The sequence below is a fragment of the Peromyscus maniculatus genome, chromosome 3, assembly GCF_049852395.1.
Source record: "Peromyscus maniculatus bairdii isolate BWxNUB_F1_BW_parent chromosome 3, HU_Pman_BW_mat_3.1, whole genome shotgun sequence".
Lineage (NCBI taxonomy): Eukaryota > Metazoa > Chordata > Mammalia > Rodentia > Cricetidae > Peromyscus > Peromyscus maniculatus.
Genome location: NC_134854.1, coordinates 70084988 through 70104867, shown reverse-complemented (window position 1 = coordinate 70104867; position 19880 = coordinate 70084988). Strand labels below are relative to the sequence as shown.

Sequence of the window (19880 nt, the reverse complement as noted above, 5' to 3'; positions counted from 1 at the left end):
TTTGTACAGCCCCATCTGAGATAAAAGGCCTGCAAGACCACCATGAGAGGAGGGGAGAGAGAGCAGGACTGGCTGTGAGGGAATGAAGACAGCCTCCCCCACCCACCCCATCCCTGCTGTCCCACGAGCCAGCAGGTACCCTGGTCCTGTGACCAGAAGCAGATGAACGTTAGTGAGCCTCCTGCTCACCTCTCTGTGGTCAGTCTGAACAGCGATGCTCAGCATACTGCAGGTGCTTAGAAAAAGATGACAGTGGAATCAGAGAAACTAAGGCCCGGCCCCTCTCTGCCTTTAGGGTGTCCACTGCCTAATGGTTGCTGTGGGTGAATGACGGGTGTTTGAAGGGCAATGTACAAGCTGCCTGGGATGTCTGAGGAATGTGGACTGGAGGAGGGGCTGGGGGAAGACCTACTTCTTCAGCTCATTCCCCAGCCTCATAACTATGGTCCAAAGCTGCATCCCACCCAGTTGGCAAAGGCAGCTGTCCAGCAAGCTAGGCAAAGCTAGCCAGTGGTTCTGATCTCTGATGAAGGATAACATTCAGCAGTACCTACAGACTGCAATCGACTTCTCTCACCTGCATTTGTGGCTTCTAAGTCCAAAACACACCTCCCCTGTGTGGGCCATGTGTGATTAGAATTAGCTCTCTGGATCCTAGAGTCAACGCTGCTGGACACAGGCAGTCCTTTGCTCTGATGGCACTGAAGCACCATGAGAAGACCCGAGACTCAAGGTTACAGGCACGGAGATGGTCCAGGTTGGAGCTTCCTGTTTGTGAATGGCTATTTGGAAACACCAACGTAAGGGTCCACATGCATGCCACCTGCTCAGGAGGAGGAGACTGGCTGCCCTGAGTGCCATGGGAGCTCTGTCTAGCAACCTATCCACAGACATCACTGTCCATACAGCTATGCATTTCCCATACATAGATCATCATCTGTCACCTGTTCATGTACTAATCTGTGTGTCTACGTGTCTATCTGTCTAGTCAATCTGTAAATCAAGTCTTTCCACTGTCGACAGCAATACTGTGCTGGGATACATTATTCCATATTTTGATATCTCTGAAATCAGAAACCGTCTTACAGATAAAGACACCAAATAGTTTGACAGGGTGTCTTCTTTCTCAGTATCACATAAAAGTGGAGCATCTCATGATGACTGTTTCCTCAGACTCAATGGGGAGCGTTAGAATAACCTTTATCTGGAACAACACTTTAATTGAAAGACCCACACTGACTTTCTTACAAAGAAATCCTTGGGGGAAAGAAGGAGGTCCCGGGTAGAGGTGGTTTGTTCTTCCTTCCATCTCGCTGCTGTCCCTTCCATTTCCCTTAGACACAGCCGGATGTACACATGCACAGAGGCACACACTGAGCAATTCCCTGGATGTGTGACCCACAATCTGTCATGTAACATTGTTATAAGGTCCATAATTTCTTTAGTGTTGGGAACAGTTTTGCCCAGCACTGGAGTCTGCAGACCCAGCTGCAGGAATGCTTAGCCCAGGCCTAAATGAGCTGTGCAGAATCAGAGGTTAAATGATACTGCCCCCCTTCAGTCCCAGCCTGCAGCTCTCCAACTTCAAGCCTGGCCAGGGGCACACAGAGAGCATTGGAGAGCACTATGAGGCTGCTCAGAGCCCTCACTCGAACCCCAGCTTTCCTGGAGTAAGTGCTGGCTGCCAGCTGTGGACCAGTGCCCAGAACATGGACTCTACACCATAGGGGATGTTTCTTGTTTGTTGGGAACCGTTCCACATCTTCCCCAGATAATGGTATGTGAAATAATTTTGTGAATGGAATTAATTGGTATTATAGCAGCTGCTGTGACTTAAACTCATTAACCATGACACTCTCCTAGTCAAGAGCTGCATCTCTGCTCATCATACACCTTTGCACTGAGCTCAATGTCTTGCAGATTCAGGTGTTCAACAGGAACATATCTGGATCATCCTCCCAATGTAGACTTGGGAACCTTGAGAGACTCACTTCTATTCTTACAATGTGTGAGTTATCAATAGTGAATAAAGAGGGAATCTGAAAGGTGTGGAGGGATGGAACATGCACCGGCCATCTTGGTGACATCTATACAGAAGGGTCAAGGAGTGCCACTGGGGACTTGGGAAAACCCAAGTTTCTTAGTAAATACTGTGTGTGTGTGTGTGTGTGTGTGTGTGTGTGTGTGTGTGTGTGTGTGTGATCTGTTCACTCACTAGGAAACATGGGCTAATTTTTTTTTCTAGAATGCAGAATTCTAGAACTGATGCCAATTAAATGATGCTTGCTTGCATTAAGAGGAAGCTGAGGCTTTGGCTAGCATTCCCGTGATGAGACAATAAGGCCACAGGGGATGCCAGTTGGGCTGAGGCAGGTACATTTGGTCCTGGCTTGAGTCTATGCTGGAGTTCTCATCAATTCCTGAAGGCAGCAGCTACCTACATCCAAAGCAGCTCAAAGTGACTAAAAGAGTTTGAACCTACTCTCTCCTCCAGGCTGTAAGATTGCATTCAAAGGATCGAGTCATGTTAGGTGAAATAAAAACTATTATATCTATTTTCTCAGTCATCCATGGCCTCTGGGGGCCACCCCCGCCTCAGTGTTACCTCCTAGCAGACACTGTCTGCGAGAATAACAAAGGAATTCTGCTCTAGACTGCTCACTCCGCGTTCCTCCACCACAGGACCGTTTGGTAGCAGGGAAGGGACTAGATGCCAGGCTCAGCCTTCCTCCTTCCCTCTTAGGACTCTTTCCGTCTCTCCCCATATCTCAGGAAGATCAGTTGTGACTGTGTTTTCACAGTGGCACAATATTCAGATTCTTTTGAAATAGAAATGTCTGTCTAAAGTTACCCGGGGTTTTCTGTCTCATGAAAAGACAAATCATGGGGCCATTTGTCCCAGTCTCACACAACTGTCTTCTTTCTGTGCAAGTTGCTGACATGGTGTGTTCAAAGGCAGGGTCTTGAAGGCACCTGGGGAACCATGGCTTTAAATCTTCATGAAAAGCAGATCGAGAACTGGGGCCAAAATAAATTCCTCGCTGTAGCATGAATCTTAAAAGGTCTTATTAATAAAAACAAAGCCAGGTATTGGGGTGAACGCTGGAAGATCAGAGAAGCAGAACAAGCCACAGCTTCCTCACCTCGCCAGTCCTCAGCTGATCCTGTTTCCTCAGACTTGAAGCGTCTGTGTCCTTACCCAAATGCATCTCAGCTGAACTGCTTCTCAAAAGCCTGAAAGCTTAACCAGGCCTAGTTTCCAGTTTTCACACCTTATATACATTTCTGCTTTCTACCATCACTTCCTGAGATTAAAGGTGTGAGTCACCATGCCTGGCTGTTTCCAGTGTGGCTTTGAACTCACAGAGATCCAGGTGGATCTCTGCCTCCAAAAGGCTAGGATTAAAGGTGTGAGTGCCACCATTTTCTGGCCTCTAGGTCTGTCTAGTGGCTGTTCTGTTCTCTGACTCCAGATAATTCACAATATATTGGGGAACACAATATCACCACTCCTGACTGTTCTTTTCCCTGGTTGTCTCCAGGAAGAAACGAAGTCATATTCTCCAAGTGTGCATTGCATAAACAAGCAAACAAACACTACACATTTTTGGTCCTGAATCAATCATAGGGCATGTTGGTGCACCTCTCTGCAGCAGAGTCAGCTTTGGGCCCAGAAAAGCAACTATTGGCCATTTACTACCTACGTTTAGAAAGCTCCGGTAACTATACCTTCATTCAGCTGTCTGTCAGCATATGGGCTGATGGGGAAAGATGAACGGGCCACAAACCTCACACATGACCAGTGCAGAGCCCTCTGACCAACCATGAAGTACAGGATCTGCTACTCCCTTCCTTCAATGAACCCAAAATTATGTAAAAATGTCTGGACCACAGACATCACGGGCTAGGAGAATGCTTGCTTTCAAGCTCAGCTTTTCTAATTACCTGTCAAAATGCCATCACTTTGACGGCTGTCCACTGATGATGCAGGTTAAGAAGAAGATGATGGTGGTCATGGTGGGAGTAGGGGTGGTAACAAAGACAGTGATGATGGTGTTGACAGCACTGGTGATTATGGTGATGGTAGTGACTGTGTTATGATTGCAATGGTGATAACGGCAGTGATTAAGGCAGGGATGCTAACATGGTAAGAACAGTGGTGATGCTGAATATGTGGGAATGGTCATGAAATGATGGTGACAATGGGAGTAGTGATGATTACGCTGAGGATGGTGGTAATGACGGTAGTGAGAATGAAGGTGATGATGATGTTAAGAAGTGGTGGTGGTGGTTATAGTAGAGATGCTGATGATGTAGTAGTGACAATGGTGATGAGGATAACAAATACTGTCTGCCAATTCGAGATGCAACTTTGGACACTTGGACTACAGCTTCTGTGTGAGGACACTGGGGAAATACATCCAGAAAAGTTAATATCAATGAGGCTAATATTTTATTAGTCGCAGCTGAATATTCATCCCAGTAAGTGTATTGGAATGAATTATCAAAGGATGCAAAGGTTGAACTTTCACATACTTCTGCTTCAGATATTTGTCTCACCAACCTAATCCTAACCAGAAACCTTAAACCTAACCCTATAATGTATCACTAACAGTAATCCAATCTTGACCTTAAATAAATTCAATCTAAAACATAACCCAACCCAACCCTGACACTAAACAACCCTAACCCTAACCCAACATTAACCCTAATCAAATCCTAACCCTAAGCCCTAACCATAATCAACCATAACCCAACCCTAACCCTAACCTTAACCCTAACCCAACCCCAATAACTCTAATTCTTTAACCCTAACCCATACACAAACATACACAATACATATGTGTACACACTGTGAATAATATGTTGCTTTCTTTCAGTAGTATGTCTTTAAACTGCAGAATATATTTTACTTTTTTGTGCAGGTGTGCATATATGTGTATGCACAGTCATGTAGAAGCCAGAGGTTGATTTTGAATGGCTTCCTCAACTGCTCTCTACTTTATTTTTGAGACAAGTCTCTCACTGAACCTGCAACTCACCAACCTACAGACTATCTGGCCAGTCCAGTGATCCTCCTGTCTTAGCTCCTAGCCTTTTGCATGGGTACTGGGGATCCAAACTCAAGTTCTCATTATTGCACAGCAAACAATTTTCCCTCTGACACATCTCCTCATCTTCTGTGCTTTGTACCTACTGCACACTTCCATTCAAGTAGGACATGTTCCAACAGTTCACTAGCTACCTGTGCTCAGTGGCACCGTACTGGACAGTCCCGTTCTGAGGCCTCTCCTCAAAGGACACACATTGTTCATCCTACACCTGAGTCATGTCTGTGGCTCTAGGATCAAAACCTACATGGGAACAGTCTCCTCCATCATCTAACTGGAGAGCTCCTACAGAGCCCACAGCTCTGCAACCTGGAACTGGGGTACTAGGTGTCAAAAGTGTAAGAATTCTCATGTGTTTGCATTCTTCCTTCTGGAATTCTGGTGGCTAACTTCAAAAGTGAAGCCTGAGTGTTCTAACTCATCTGCACAATGTAAAATTAGAAGATGGTCAGCTTTGAACACTCACCGCCTCCATGCTCTGTTTAAAGATATTTCATGACCGCCACTCCAGATTTGAAAGATATTTACAATCTAGCAAGATCTTCAGTCCTGTAGCTGTGAGAATCACATACAAGTTGAAAGTTGATTTATCTTATAATTAGGTTTGGGAAACTTCTTTGAATGTGACTAAGATGAACCATAATAGTCCATAGATTTTGACATAAGGGTTTTGGATCTTATTGATTAATTCCATTTTGGCTGCCACATTTTCATGTGTAAGCACTAGGACACCTTCAACTGGCCCCATCCTCTCCACTCTATTGAAAACCCAGACAGAAAACACTGGGTGTCCATTCCACTTCAGCCACTGTGCAGAGCACTGACGTGTGTGCTTCCTGTGGAACCCACTGACCTCACTTCTCTTCTTCCGCATTCACCGCCATCTCTTTCCATTTTACATTATATGAATTTCATCTGCCTCAAGTCCTTTCTCGAATGAGTCATATTTTAATTCATTAATTGATTTCATTTTAGTAACGGCCAAAAACTGACATTGCAAATATCAATTAAGCATACTGAACTATATAATGTCATTCACAAATTTCATTTATGAGATGTAGCTAAGTGACCATTAGTCATGAAGAGTAGAACAATAGGTTAAGACAACTCACACAATGAGGGAAGTGTTTGCAAATTCTATACCAATAAAGAACTAGTATGAAACTATGTAATAAACTCAATACAACAACAACAAAAAAAAACAAATAGCCAATTTAAAAAAGAAAGGGCCAGAAGGCAGGGCTTCACTCTCAGGTCAAAATGGCGGGCGGAGCCACTATTACAGAGTCAAGCAAGCAGCTGGATGGTTTTTGAAACTGGTATTATAATGCTGCAGGACTCAACAGACTGGGGGAATGCAAGATGACACAATATATGAGACTGAAGATGTGAAAGAAGCCATAGGAAGGCTTCCTGGAGATCTTTATAATGACAGAATGTTTCGAATTAAGAGAGCTCTGGACCTGACCATGAGGTATCAGATCTTGCCTAAGAAGCAGAGGGCAAAATATGAGGAGGACAAATTCTACCTTGAATCCTATCTGAAAGAGGTTATTCAGGAAAGAAAAGAGAAATAAGAATGGGCAAAGGAGTGATCTTGTAGTTGAGATCTGCGGATGTGCCTGGTCTCAGCATATTTTTATGAAGTTGTTTCAACCTGAATCACAATTTAAGAATTATTTGCTCTGTAGATACCCACTTTAAATAAATGACTATTGTAAGCAAAAAAAAAAAGAAAAAAAAAAGAAAGAGCCTAAAAAGACTTATTTCCAAAAAACAAAGAGCCAATAGGTCTTTGAAAATGGCATCAACAATTATCCTGGAAATGCAAACCCAAAACCACAGTAAGATTACATTCCCACCAATAGGGTAGTGATTGTCAAGAGACAAGGGATAAATACCCACAAAGAAGCCTTGGTAGAGGACAGGCTCTGAACCTGTGGGTTCTTACCCCTTCGGGGTCAAATATCATATTTTTACATTACAACTCATAACAGTAGCACAGTAGCAAAACTGCAGTTATAAAGTAGTGACAAAATAACTATTTTATGATTGGGGGTCACCCCAACCTGAGGAAATGTACTAGGAAAGCTGGGGACCACTATTCTAGGGTTTGGGTGTGAGTGTGAATTGGTACATCCATCACAGAAGATAATGTGAGGCTCTTTGAACAACTAGGAGTAGAATGGGATACAGCAATCCCATCACTAGATATATGTCCACAGAGAATTGAAATCATGGTGTTAAAATGATATTTGCTTACCCAGAATCATGGGTGAAGTACTCTCAGCAGCAAGATGCAGAGGCAGCCTTCGTCCATCAGTCAAATTAGGGATGGAAATAAATGTGGAATATAAACATAATGGAGCAATATTTAGTCTTAAACAAAGAAGGAAATCCTACATTTACTATAGATGAGCCTGGAGAAAAGAAATGGAACATGCTAGGCAGAAGGGGGAAAATACTGTCTGTCCTCATTTATAAATGGAAGCTAAGACACTGTCATTGCCAAAGGCAGGAGGTGGGGAAACAGGTAGGCAGATGTTGGTCAAAGGTGCAATGATAAGATGAAAAATTTCTAGAACCCTGGCGTGCAGTGTTGTGACTGTTGTTACAACAGACTATTTATCACACTATATTCTACTGTTTCCTGAAATTTCCAAAGGGAGTCAGTAGTGAGCCATCTCACCCTACAGAAGATGACTGTGTGAGGTGATAGATGTGGTGACATTTCACAGGACATATGTGTTACAATTATGGTTTTAAAATGAGATACTACACTTAAAATTCTGAAGATAAGATTATGTTTAAAATCCCTCAGATGATCCAGCAGGCTGAAGGACAGTGGAGGGGGTGGCATGAAGGATCACACACAGCATATATTTTCTCGAAGGTTTCCCTGATTCTTGTCTTACTACAGCTGAGAGTTCACTATAGAGTTTCCATGTTGTATCTGCCTGGCTAGTTAACAAGCAACCTGGGCTTGTCCATCCCCACTCCGGGACATGCTCTTAGCTCAGTGTTTGTCCTTGGAGAGCCCCATCTTACAACCAGATCTCGTGGGTGTTGTTTTAAGGCTGGTTTCTTCTTCATTAACTCCACTCACTTAGGACAAACAATAGAAGAAGAATTCCCTGGAAGTTGTAGTAAGAAGGGCCTCTGCCAAGTAATTAGAAATTAGTAATTTCTAATCAGGGCCATTTAATCACCCAAAGAGCAGCGTGTGCTTGGTCCGGCCACTGGATACGGTTCTATTAATACATGCAGGGAAAACACTACCATACAATAACGCATTTCATCAGGGCAGGGTCATCACTTCTGCTGATGTGCTCAGCTTATAACCAGAACACAGTCCTTGATAAGGACAGAGCTCCTATAGTGTGGAGAGTGCAGAAAGAGGGGTTTCCATGGTGACATGCAGCTACTGTGAGAAGGCTTCCAACAAGTGGACTGATGGCTTTGATGAAAGACATCATGAATCTTCCTATCTCTTTACTCTATTTGTTCAGTAATACCCAGCCAACATTACGGAGTGCTTGTAACTATATACATAAGAAAGAGCGGGGAGAGAAGCTTGGGTCTCTGCAGTAATTGGCCCCTCTCGGCTTTGACACTGATGCACTCTGCAGCGGGTAGTGTTCTGCTGTGGGGACCGTCCCATGGATTGCAGGTTCTTGAGTGGCATCTCTGACTTCCAACTAGATACCAGGAGCACTCCCAGAGAAGACAACCGAAAATGTCTTCAGGAAGCCCGGGTGTCCCTTGCATGACAAAATCACACTCAGGTGGAAATCAGGGATCAAGTGAAGAACACGGACAAGAGCAGTTCTCAGACCCATGTTGGGACGGCAGTCGTTGCCATGGAGAAATAGGAGGGACAACTGATTCCATGGAATAACCAGGAGGTGAAGGAAGTCTTCCTGGATGATGACACCCTAGAAATGGGAACAGTGGGATAGGCCTGGGAGGAGATTCGAACTGAGGGCAGGCATGTGGTAGCAGGCTAGACCTGGGGTGGGGAAGACAGAGAACCACAGGAAGCTCTATGATGCTCATGGAGATAGGAACTAAGATCCAGAAATAAGTACATGATGAAGGAGAAGTCCATGGTGTATCTGTTCGTCTAGTCTCCATCAAGTTCGCAGTAGACACAAGTACACACCATTCAGAAGGCCTCCAGGCAGCCCGATAGATGTGACTTACACTGTGTGGAGCCTTTGTTTCTATGTTCTCTCTCTCTCTCTCTCTCTCTCTCTCTCTCTCTCTCTCTCTCTCTCTCTCTATCTATCTATCTCTCTCTCTGTATGATATGTTGTGAGGGGATTTGGCTGCTGTGTGGGTATGTGTAAAGGCCAGAGATTGATGTCAGGATACCTTTTTAATCACTTCTCAAGCTTACGTTTGACACCTGAAGCTTGTTCTTTTAGTTAAGTTTGCTGGCCCATGAGTCCTCAGGCTCCTCCAGTCTACTGACTCAGTGCGGGGGGGGGGGGGGGTTGGGGGGGGGGGGTTACAGGCACATGCGATCACACCCAGATTTTACATGGGTGCTTGGGATCTAAACTCGGGGTCCTCATGCTTGCACACCAAACACTTCACCTTCTGAGTCATCTCCCCAACCTTTGTGTCTACATTTCTAAGAGCAGCATCACAACCCTAGCTTCCTAGGCTCATCCAATGGATGAAATATGATGATATGCACATGGCACCGCACCCAAGCATGTGAGTCACTCTACAACCCCAACCTCCCAGTGCATCTCTGCACAGTGAGCAATTCTCAACTCTAATGGTCCCTCAGGACTTTCACTTTCTTCTATGCCACCTCCTGAAAAGCAAACAAGCGAGATATCAGAGTCTTGATAAATGAAAGCTAGAGATAAAATTCAGGTGACCTTGCACAGCCTTGGTGCAGTGGGAAGGGGCTTGGACCTGCCTAGGCTCAGTGTGCTGGGCTCTGCTGACTCCCCATGGGAGACCTCGATTTGGGGGATGTAGGGATGCAGGATGGCTTGGGAAAGAGGGCTAGGGGGTGGGAGGGGGAGGAAGGAGGAGGGGAAATCTGTGGATAGTATGTGGAGCGAGTAGAAAATTTCTTAATAAAGAAAAATGAAAAAAAAAAGGAAAAGAAATTTAGGTGACAACAGGGTTGTGCACCTGTCACTGAAGACCTCGGTCCTCCTAAGCACCATATCTGACAAGATACCAGGGAGCCCGGGTACTGAAAGCAGTAATGGCCACTATATGCACCACAGCATTAGTAGGGGCTATCCTCATAACCAATGCTCAGCAGTCGGATGGGGCAACGGGCGGAGGAGGGGAGCGAAGGAGATGGATTTTTATGTAGGTGCCATTCTGCTAATTGTTCCTTAGAAGAATGGGCGCTGCTCCCGGGCTCTGCCTGCCTTTGTAGCCTCCCACTAGGCGCTTGTATAGAGATCCCACCATCTGAAAACCACTGAGGAAGCAGAGTACTGTGGGCACGTGGCCATCATCAGAGCCTGCGATACCTTCAGCAGTCGCTCCTGGCACTCGATTCTTCCTGTGACAACATCTCTAATCCTTTCCAAACATTATTCATCTTCAACATCTGTCTCAGACAGACAGGAACATCCCTGGCATTGCACGAGCTTGCAATGCTTCCAAGAGAGAGGATGCAGCATAATGTCAGACGATGCTGCCAGAATCCACACGCTGCCTTTGCTTGGGGTGAAATAGATCCTGATGTCAGTCACAGATAATAATAGTCTGAGTGTCATGTGAAAATCAAGATGTGCAAAGCGACTTTCTCGTTTAAGAGAGATGTCAGGCACTGCAGGTGCACCTGGGTGACTAGACTCTGGGATCGTGCTGAAGCCAAGCAAGGGCCAGCAACTTTCTCCTGTGTCATGACGTTTGGCTGCACATTGGAGAAGGAGAGGACATAGGTGTAGAGGACCCAGCTGCTACCTGGCAGCCTCCACACTGGGCACATCAAAATCAAACAGTTCTAAATCTGGACACAGGCTGGTGAGAGCTTTGACATGAGTTGGTACTCCACAGACTAGAAACAATTGCTTTCTCAATCTGTTTCAAGGGATCAATACAGTCAGTAGCAAGACTGGAAAATTACACTCCAACCTACTTTGAAGTGTACCCAGTTGAAATTGGCTCAGGACAGTTTGATCCCTGTGAGACTGTCTCCACATTGTGACCTTGGGCCTTGGATCTACACCAAGCACATGCTCTCTTCCACTGAAGTCCTGAGACCCTCCTGGAGGTCTCCCCTATTCTAGTACACACAGGTTAAAATCAAAGTTTCTCTGGAGGTGAGGGCAGTCTGCTGGAGAAGGCAGAGACTGAATTTGGCCTTGAGGTATGGCTGGGACATCGGCGTGACTCTGCCAGCTAGACCATAGCTTCCTCACGTAAGGAAATAGTTGAATCCAGTAGTCTTCCAGCTCTGCTGGACCATGATTTTCAGGGAAACTGGAGGAAATAAGATGTAGGAGAAGTCACAGAGAGCTGAAGATATCCATGCTGGCAGCACCTTCCATCCAAGCAACAGCTGCCTCTCAGAAGGTGAGGTTCCAGCCTGTCTGGACACAGAGGGAGCTCACAGCAGACCCTACAGGGCCCATCTGAGGTCAAGGTCTAGTCCTAATGATTTCCTTGTTTCTGGGCTAGATCAGGTCTCCACCACTAGTGATGGCCTCACATCCTACAGGGCCTAAATAGCTCTAGGAACAAGCCTGTGCGAAGGCCAATGAGACAAAAAAACAATGACCAAAGGAAGAGAACTAAATGGCCACAAAGAATCACAGGAGCCTGCAGAGCTCTATCACATAAGGTTCAATGAGCGCCTGCGTCTGCTGAAGGATGAAGGACTGTATGGCAACTCTCCTTGTGGACACTATGTCTTTCCCAGATGATGGCATTTCTCAGCTTTTCTCCCTATCTTCTGGCTCTTGCATTCTTTCTTGGCCCTCTTCTGAAATGTTCCCTGAGTCTTGGAGGAATGGTATAAATGTCTGGTTTAAGGCTGACACTCAGCAATCACTTATTCTTAGCACCCTGTGAAGTCATGAGTGCATTCACCACTCACTGCAAAAAGAGGCTTGTCTGAACAAGCATTTTTCCTATGGGTACAACCGTAAATGTTTAGATGGTGGTTTAACACTATGCCAGTTTAGCTAACAGCAGTATTAGCCCCCACCAGATGGCTTATGACCTCTCTGATCATGTTTTGTTTTTTATTCTTTTTTTAAAACCGGGTTTAAGTACAGGGCACTGGTTCCCTTTTGTAGAATAGATCTCAAATCGAAAGTCTGATTGGTTACCTCCATAACTGTGGTGCCACTGTTGCTTAGATGGGCCTATCTTGTCTTGATGATTGGTCTCATAGTTAGTAGGGTTCTCATCTTGGTAAGACTATTTATACCTTTTCTCCCCCAGCAGCTTAAATAGCACCTTCTGGTACTGAGGAAGGTAGCAAGCAGGGAGGAAGCTTCCGGTTCAGTTCCGTCTTGATGCCTTTGTATCATCACACAGCCAAAATGCCTGCTGCCTTCGCCAGCAGTGCTCTCACGGCCAGGCTCCCTGTCTGAACCTCAGAAGAAGTCCCTGCTGCTGCCATAGCTTTGCCCCAAACCGGTAACCTGTTGAGGGGTGGCTGAGTGGTGAAGAGGAAAGCTTGACAGGAGCAGGTGGCAGTGGAGCTGGAAATGCCCCCAGTCAAGAAGGAACATCTGGGACTTCCTTTGTGTGTCTCTCAGGGCAGAATGAGCTTCATTTCCACAGAGCAGCAGCAATACAAGCCATGGATGGGACCAAAGGGAACAAGTCCTGGTGTTCCCTTCATGTCTCAGAAAAGTGAAAACACTGTATTTATTGCACAGTGTCCCCTTCTCAGGACACAGGTCACTAGGGAAAGTCACGTTGTATCTTGTGACCCTTGTTCTGGGGCTTGGCCCTGCTCTCCTGCTATCTCCTGGAACCCCAGCGGCTATGTGTTTCACCTGGAGGAGAATGTATAGTGCAGACATGCAATGTAGGGCATAGGAAGGATTGGAAGAGAGACACCTCAGGCATGCATGACAGCAACACAGGGTTCTGAAATCCTGAGGCTATAGACAGGTGAAGATATAAGTCAGCTTGAATGGGCATCTCCTCCTAGGTTCCCAATTCCATGGACTGCTCACTCAAACTAGTGCTCAGGTTAGTGACTGAAATTCATCTAGACCCATGCTGCCTGATACAGTGCCTATGAATGCCACTTGACTACTTAAACTTTCATTTATAGTGATGAAAACTAAATGCAATTTGTGTTTTCAGTTTCTCAATCACAGTAACTACATTTTAAGTGGTCTAGAGCCAGCTATGGTCAGTGGCTCTGATGTTAGACAGATGGAGGAGGCTCTTACCACACAGCTCTGATGGACGGATAGGTCTTCACTCTGCTACTGAAACAAGCTGCAAGTGGGGAGGGCGTCACTCAGCAAAAGCAATTTCCCTCCTTCAGTTCTAGAGATGAAATCCAAGGTCATGGTGATTGATGGCGGATCCCGTTCTTGCTGAAGGCTGCTTCCTGACTTACAGAGAACTGTCCTTTTGCTGTGTCCTCACTTGGCCTAGGGACAAGGAGCTCTCAGGGTGGGATAGCCTTCCTCTCTTCTTCTTCTCAAGGGACGCTAATCCTATCATGAGCCTGCATCCTTGTGACCTCATTAAACCCTATCACTTAAGGACCAAGGGCTGGGGCTCCAATATGTGAGTTTCAGAGAAACAGCTCTTTTCAGTCTGTAACAAATAACGATGTTGGCTGTAGAGGGCCAAGCCATAAGTGGCTCTTTGGTAAGCAGATCTCTAAAGGGACCATATTCATTCATTCAGTTGGGGTCCTCACGCCAGGAAGCTTGTTTCCACCATGGGCCCTGCAGGGCATGCTGCTGCTACTGCCTTCGTTTTCACATCCTTTGCAGTGACACAATTACCTTTTCTGGTCTAGTAAGCACCGATGACACACCCAGATGACCTGGACAGGTGGCTGGTATCACAACATCAGGTCACGTATTTCAGATTTGTGGGATCACCTAATCTCCCAGGGAACCTGTCAATCCAGAGTTGTTTTGTCTGCAGCCAGGAGTGCTGGGTCCCCAGGATCTGAAGCACACCGCTCACAAAAGCCCAGGACAGCAGCGTCTCCAGCCTCCCTCTGCCTGGACCTGAGTTTTGGTTCATCACCCGTGAAATGAATCACTGACAGAAAGCCAGTGGTGTGTAGTAAACAAGCAGGGGAAATCTGGCCTGAAGCTATGAGGAGAGACGATGTAAGGTAAGTTATAAGATACTCACAAAGTAAATGACAATATTGAGAGATGTCTACATTTCTGTGATGTGGGGACAAGCGTCACCAAGCTCCTAGAATAATGTCTCATTTCCAGATATTTAAACACCACGGGCTGGTGCCTTTCCCTACACAACAGGAACCTTGCTGATTGCCAGTGTTTGATTGACAGTTGGGAAGTGTTTGAGACAGTCTCCAAACCAGCACATTCCATCCACAGGCAACAGAGAGACCTACCTGGTCCAGGAGGGCACCAAGGCAACAGTGTTTTTGATGGTTCTCAAATAGTTCTTCTATGTTGCCCTGAGTTCTTAGTTTCCAAGGGAAAATGGAGGACTTTTTTGTTCAAACTGGAACAAACTGAGACCTCATGACAAAGTCTGAGAAGAAATCAGCACGACAAAAAGAAGGAGGAGGAGGAGGGAAGAAAGAGAGAGAGAGAGAGAGAGAGAGAGAGAGAGAGAGAGAGAGAGAGAGAGAGAGAGAGAAAGTATCTCACAGGAAGGACACCAAGGAGAGAAGTTTCTAGGAAGCTAAATCCAAACTGGGGAGCAATACAGTCGCAGGCCAAGCCTGAGTGATTCACAGGTGGCTTTGAGAATCCGCAAAGAGCCATGATTAGAGCACGCTATGATCCTATGGCAGCCTGGCTCGGGCACCTTAGCTTTTCTCCAGTTAAAGCTGAGGGCCAGGTCCTCGGAACAGGGCAGGCCTGCTGGGAAGGATGCCACTGGGTGGAGCTTGCACACCGACTCTCCTGCAGGAAAGGACTGATCCTTGGACTTCCCCAGAAGGTAAAGACAGTGCTTCCCTCCAGCAGGGATGCCTGCCTCCCAAAGGACCGAAACAGCTCCCTGCACTGGTAGATGGCTCTTCCACTAGTAGATGTGGAAGTAGTAGAACCACAATCACTCAGCATTTTTGTAATCCTAAGGCAAGGAGAGGAGCAGACTAAGCAAAGGGAAGCTCACAACAGGAAAATTCAGGAATAAAATGGAAAATATCTTTGAAAACTCTGCTTTACTCTTAAGCAAATGGCCTTCCTAAAAGAGCTAGCACTCTCAAAAACCAAGGAAATTAACAAGTGTCCTCTGACTTTGCTTGCCCAGAGGCTATGTTCCTCCCATAGAGCTAGAATGTGAATGTGTCCAACAGATCACAAGTGACAACTTTCTGAATGCTGTGAGGAAGAGACACCAAGAGGTGTCTGTCTGATAGGCTTCCACAAGACAGCACCCAGAAAGAGCCTGGAACCAAATATGCAGGACGCTGTCTGTCTTGGTTAGGGTTTCTATAGGAGGAGCGCAGCCAGCTAGCCTGATAAAACTGCAGCTGCCCTGTTCTGGTAGTGCGCATAGGCATTCCTGCTGGCTACTTCCCACTGAGCCAACTTGGAGTCTGCCCCTGCATCTGGTGATTGGTGATGCATGACCATCAGAATGCTGGGGACCAATGACAAAGAGACAATACAGCTAAGAGAGCATCTAACTGTCAATGGGAAATCCAGAGGGGGTTATATAGGTTCACCCCATATTCTCAATGAATGAGTCCACTGCTTGCTTCTCACCTGACTCCTGATGTCTGTGTCATTGATGCCCTCTCTCCTCACCCCACCCCCAAGGAGTGTCCAGATAGGGCAACCCACAACAGGTTTCTATTGCTGTGAAGCAACACCATGACCACAGCAACTCTGATAAAGGAGAAACGTTTAATGAGGTATCTGCTTACAGTTCAGAAATTCAATCCATTATCATCATGGCAGCATGAAGGCAGACATGGTGCTTACTACAGCTTGATCAGAAGGCAACAAGAAGTAAACTGTGGCACTAGGCATGGCTTGGGCATATATGAGACTGCAAAGCCCCTCCCCACAGTGACACACTTCCTCCAACAAGGCCATTCCTACTTCAACAAAGCCACACCTCCTAATAGTGTCACTCCCTATGAACTTATGGGGGCCAATATGTCAGAGGCCAGTTCCAACCTGTCAAAGGGTTCTTGAGGGGAGGAGTAAGGAATGAAGAAGTATTAGATAGAAATATAGGCCTAGTTGAAGAGAAAGACAGAGACACACGATAGCTTTGGGAGGGCTCTGGGTCAATACCCAGTTGCCTCAAGTTTATTTCTAATGGGCCTTTTATACACTAGCAAGGGGAGAGGCAAAAGACCTCCTCCTTTCAAGTTAAAAGCACAAACAAGTGTAGACCCTTCAAAACACCTGGTAACCATGTCTTTGGCCAAATCATCCTATTATGCAGCTCTTCTGGGCAAAGCAAGCTCAGACTTTCTGACCTTGAGTAAGGCCTTACTAAGGAGCCTCTGTGGGCCCCCACAGCAATACATTCAAACTACTACATGCCTAAGGGCCCAAGGAATTAAGGAAGTGTTCTGCATTCCACAAGAGGACTGCAATGTCATATTCAGGGCTAGTTCTTCAAGGTTCTACTTCTGTACTACTTGTGAAATCCAGGAGCTCTATAGCCAGCACCATCCAGAAAGGGGCCAGTAAGATGAAGTGTAGGGGCCATGGGCATGACCAACCTTGAGCCAGCAAGGCTTGGTAAATACATTCAGAAGAGTCCATCCCTAACAGTTTGTATGCACATACACGCAGAGGACAAAAGTCAATGTCAGGCATCTTTCTGAGCTGCTCTGTCTTATTTTTGGGGGCAGGGTCTCTCACTGTACCTGGTTTCTCACTGGTTCAGCAACAGTTGCTGGCCAGCAAGCCCAGAGAATTCTCCTATACACACTTTTCCAATACTTGGGTGGTAGGCACATGTAGCTAAGCATCTGTTTTTCTGTAGGAGCTGTGGTCTAAACTCAGGCCTTCATGCCTGCACAATAAGTTCCCTAGTGGTTGAGCCATCTTCCTGAGCCCTGAGACCAGAAATGTTTCACCTAGCTGTGATGGTTTGAATGAGAATGTTACCATTTAGGCTTCAGTATTTGAACGTTTGGTTCCCAGTAGATGATGTTGTTTGGGATGGTTTAGGACATGTAGCCTTGCTGGAGGAAATATGTCACTGGGGGTGGACGTAGAGAGTACTTAGCCTCATCCTACTTCCAGTTCCCTCTCTGGGTTTTGTACTTGAGGCTAAAGATGTGAGCTCTCGGATTTCTGCTCCTGCCTGTTCCTTTCTGACATGCCTTCCTGCAATGACGGCCTTTCATCCCTATAGAACCATAAGCCAAAATAAAGTCTTTGCATCCATAAATTGCTTTTTAGTCTTGATGTTTTTATCAAAGCAGCAGAGAAGTAATTAATGTATCAGCCAACCTATGAATCAAATATGATGGAAAGTGTTCAAAGTTCACAAAATTTATAGTCACAGAAGCATGGAGGAAAGATACAAAGGAACCCTGATGTGTCATCCCGGATGGCTACCTAATGAGAAGGCTGTGGATAGAGGTCTGCAAAAGATTCCCTAGACCCCATTGCTTAGAAAAGTGCCCACAAGAGTCCTATTCATGTGATTCTTATCTCTAAAAGGTTCTCTATTGACAGTGTATGATTAAAGACATCTTGGAGACAAACCCAGATAGTTACAGACAATGCAAATGTAATCAGACTTCATGATGTCAGAATAACTATGTGACAACCCAAATCTGAGACATGCATTTAGGGCCACAAAACAACCTTGGGTATTATTTCCTCAGGAGCCATCTAACTTGTTTTTTGAGACAGGGCTTCTCACTGACTGAAAAATCACCAAGTAAGCTAAGTGGCTGTCCAGCCAGCCCCAGAAATCCACCTGTTTTCCTCCCCAGTATTTGGGATTATAAAAGAATGCCATCATGCCCAGTTTATTTATATGGGTTCTGGAGATCAAACTCAGGTCCTCAAGCTTGTAAGGCAAGGACTTTACCAACTAAGCTAGACTCGTAGCCCATCCTAGGCACTACTTCATCTCTACTTTTTGGAAAGGGAAACTGAGGCACCACATTATTTAATAGCATGTACAAACAGCAATCAGCTAGTAGTTTTGACCTATTTGCCCCTTAAAGCACATAATTCATATTGTGTAATGATGGTTGGGGTGTGGATCACATCAGTCCCACAACATTTACCCCTATCTAAGGACATCAGAAACCTCCTCTTGCACACACACTCTCCCCATTTAGTGAGCCCCACTGTGCTTCACACACATGGTCCCCTCCCTTGCAATCAACCCCGGCTATCTCAGTTGCAGCCTCCCTTCTCCCATCACTCTACTGGCTTGTCCTCTTCCTGTCCATCTGCATTGGTTCACCAGCATATATCTCTCTCTCTCTCTCTCTCTCTCTCTCTCTCTCTCTCTCTCTCTCTCTCTCTCTCTCTCTCTCCTCTGCTCTCTACTCCAGTCAACAAATCTAAAGCCCTGTGGTTCCAGGGTCGTTGTGGCACATAGAGATCACCATGTCCAGAATCTGCCGTACTTCTTCAGACTCAATAGACATGCTTTTTCTCCCTCACCACTACCCCATTCCACTGCTTCCCCCGTGTTTCTCACTAGAGCTATTAGCAAGTCCACCAGTGCTGACACCCATCCAATCTATGAATCCTCTTGTTTCTGCTTGCAGAGCTCATCCCTAACCAGACTCTACCTCTTCTTACCTGCCCTGGCTTCAGCTTCTTCCCTGGCTTGGGCTGGTCTACCAGATACCCTGGCCTTACTTCCTGTAGGGACTATAGTCCATTCTCAAACCAACACTCTTCCCATCTCTCTTCTTCTCGCTGCCAGAAACCTCAATGGCTGTATGCATCACCCCTGCCTCTGATGCCATCCTGACTCTTCTCCCTCCCAGGTTCATTGGCTTTCTTGTTATTTCTCCAGCTTCTGGTCTAGGGCCCTTGCTGCTCTCTCTAGCCATAACATGTTACATTCACGTGTCTGTTTGCTGAGCTCCTGCTCCTCTGCTTGCAAAACTTTGCTCAAACGCCATCTATTTAATGCTGGAACAGCCCCCATATTACTCCACCCCTCCCCTCTAGCACGTACCACCTTCCAACATGCCAAATAATGTGCTTTTATACATATGCATCAGGTTATTTCTGCTTTATACTCAACGTGATGCCAGCTCCCGGGGAGTATGACTCTCTGTCTTTTGGCCCTGAGTGTAATACACTATCTGGCATATAGTAGGCATCTCATATTTAGTTGAGATAGATGAATGAACCCTCCAGGATTTTTGTGTTTCACATGGCCATGCCTAAGCTATTCCTTGTGCCCACCCAGTGGGACAGGTTTATCCATTTGTCTGGATCTGGAACTCCAGGACACCAATATCTTGGCTACACCACATGGAATGAGTATGAGATCAGGGAGGACCATGCCTTGCACCTCTCCTCATCATCCAAGGAGTGAGAGAGTTAGGATGTATGTATCACACCAAACTTTTGTGCTCTAGAATCTTGGTCTGCAGGGTTAGGTGTTGAGATGGTGGAACCTATAGGAGGTGGGATC

At 45.9% G+C, this 19880-nt stretch overlaps 1 pseudogene; it reads left to right on the top strand.

The window, feature by feature from the left end:
• The first annotated feature begins 6466 nt into the window (after positions 1 to 6466).
• On the top strand, positions 6467 to 6688 carry LOC102925651 (cytochrome b-c1 complex subunit 7 pseudogene; annotated as a pseudogene).
• The last annotated feature ends 13192 nt before the right edge of the window (positions 6689 to 19880 follow it).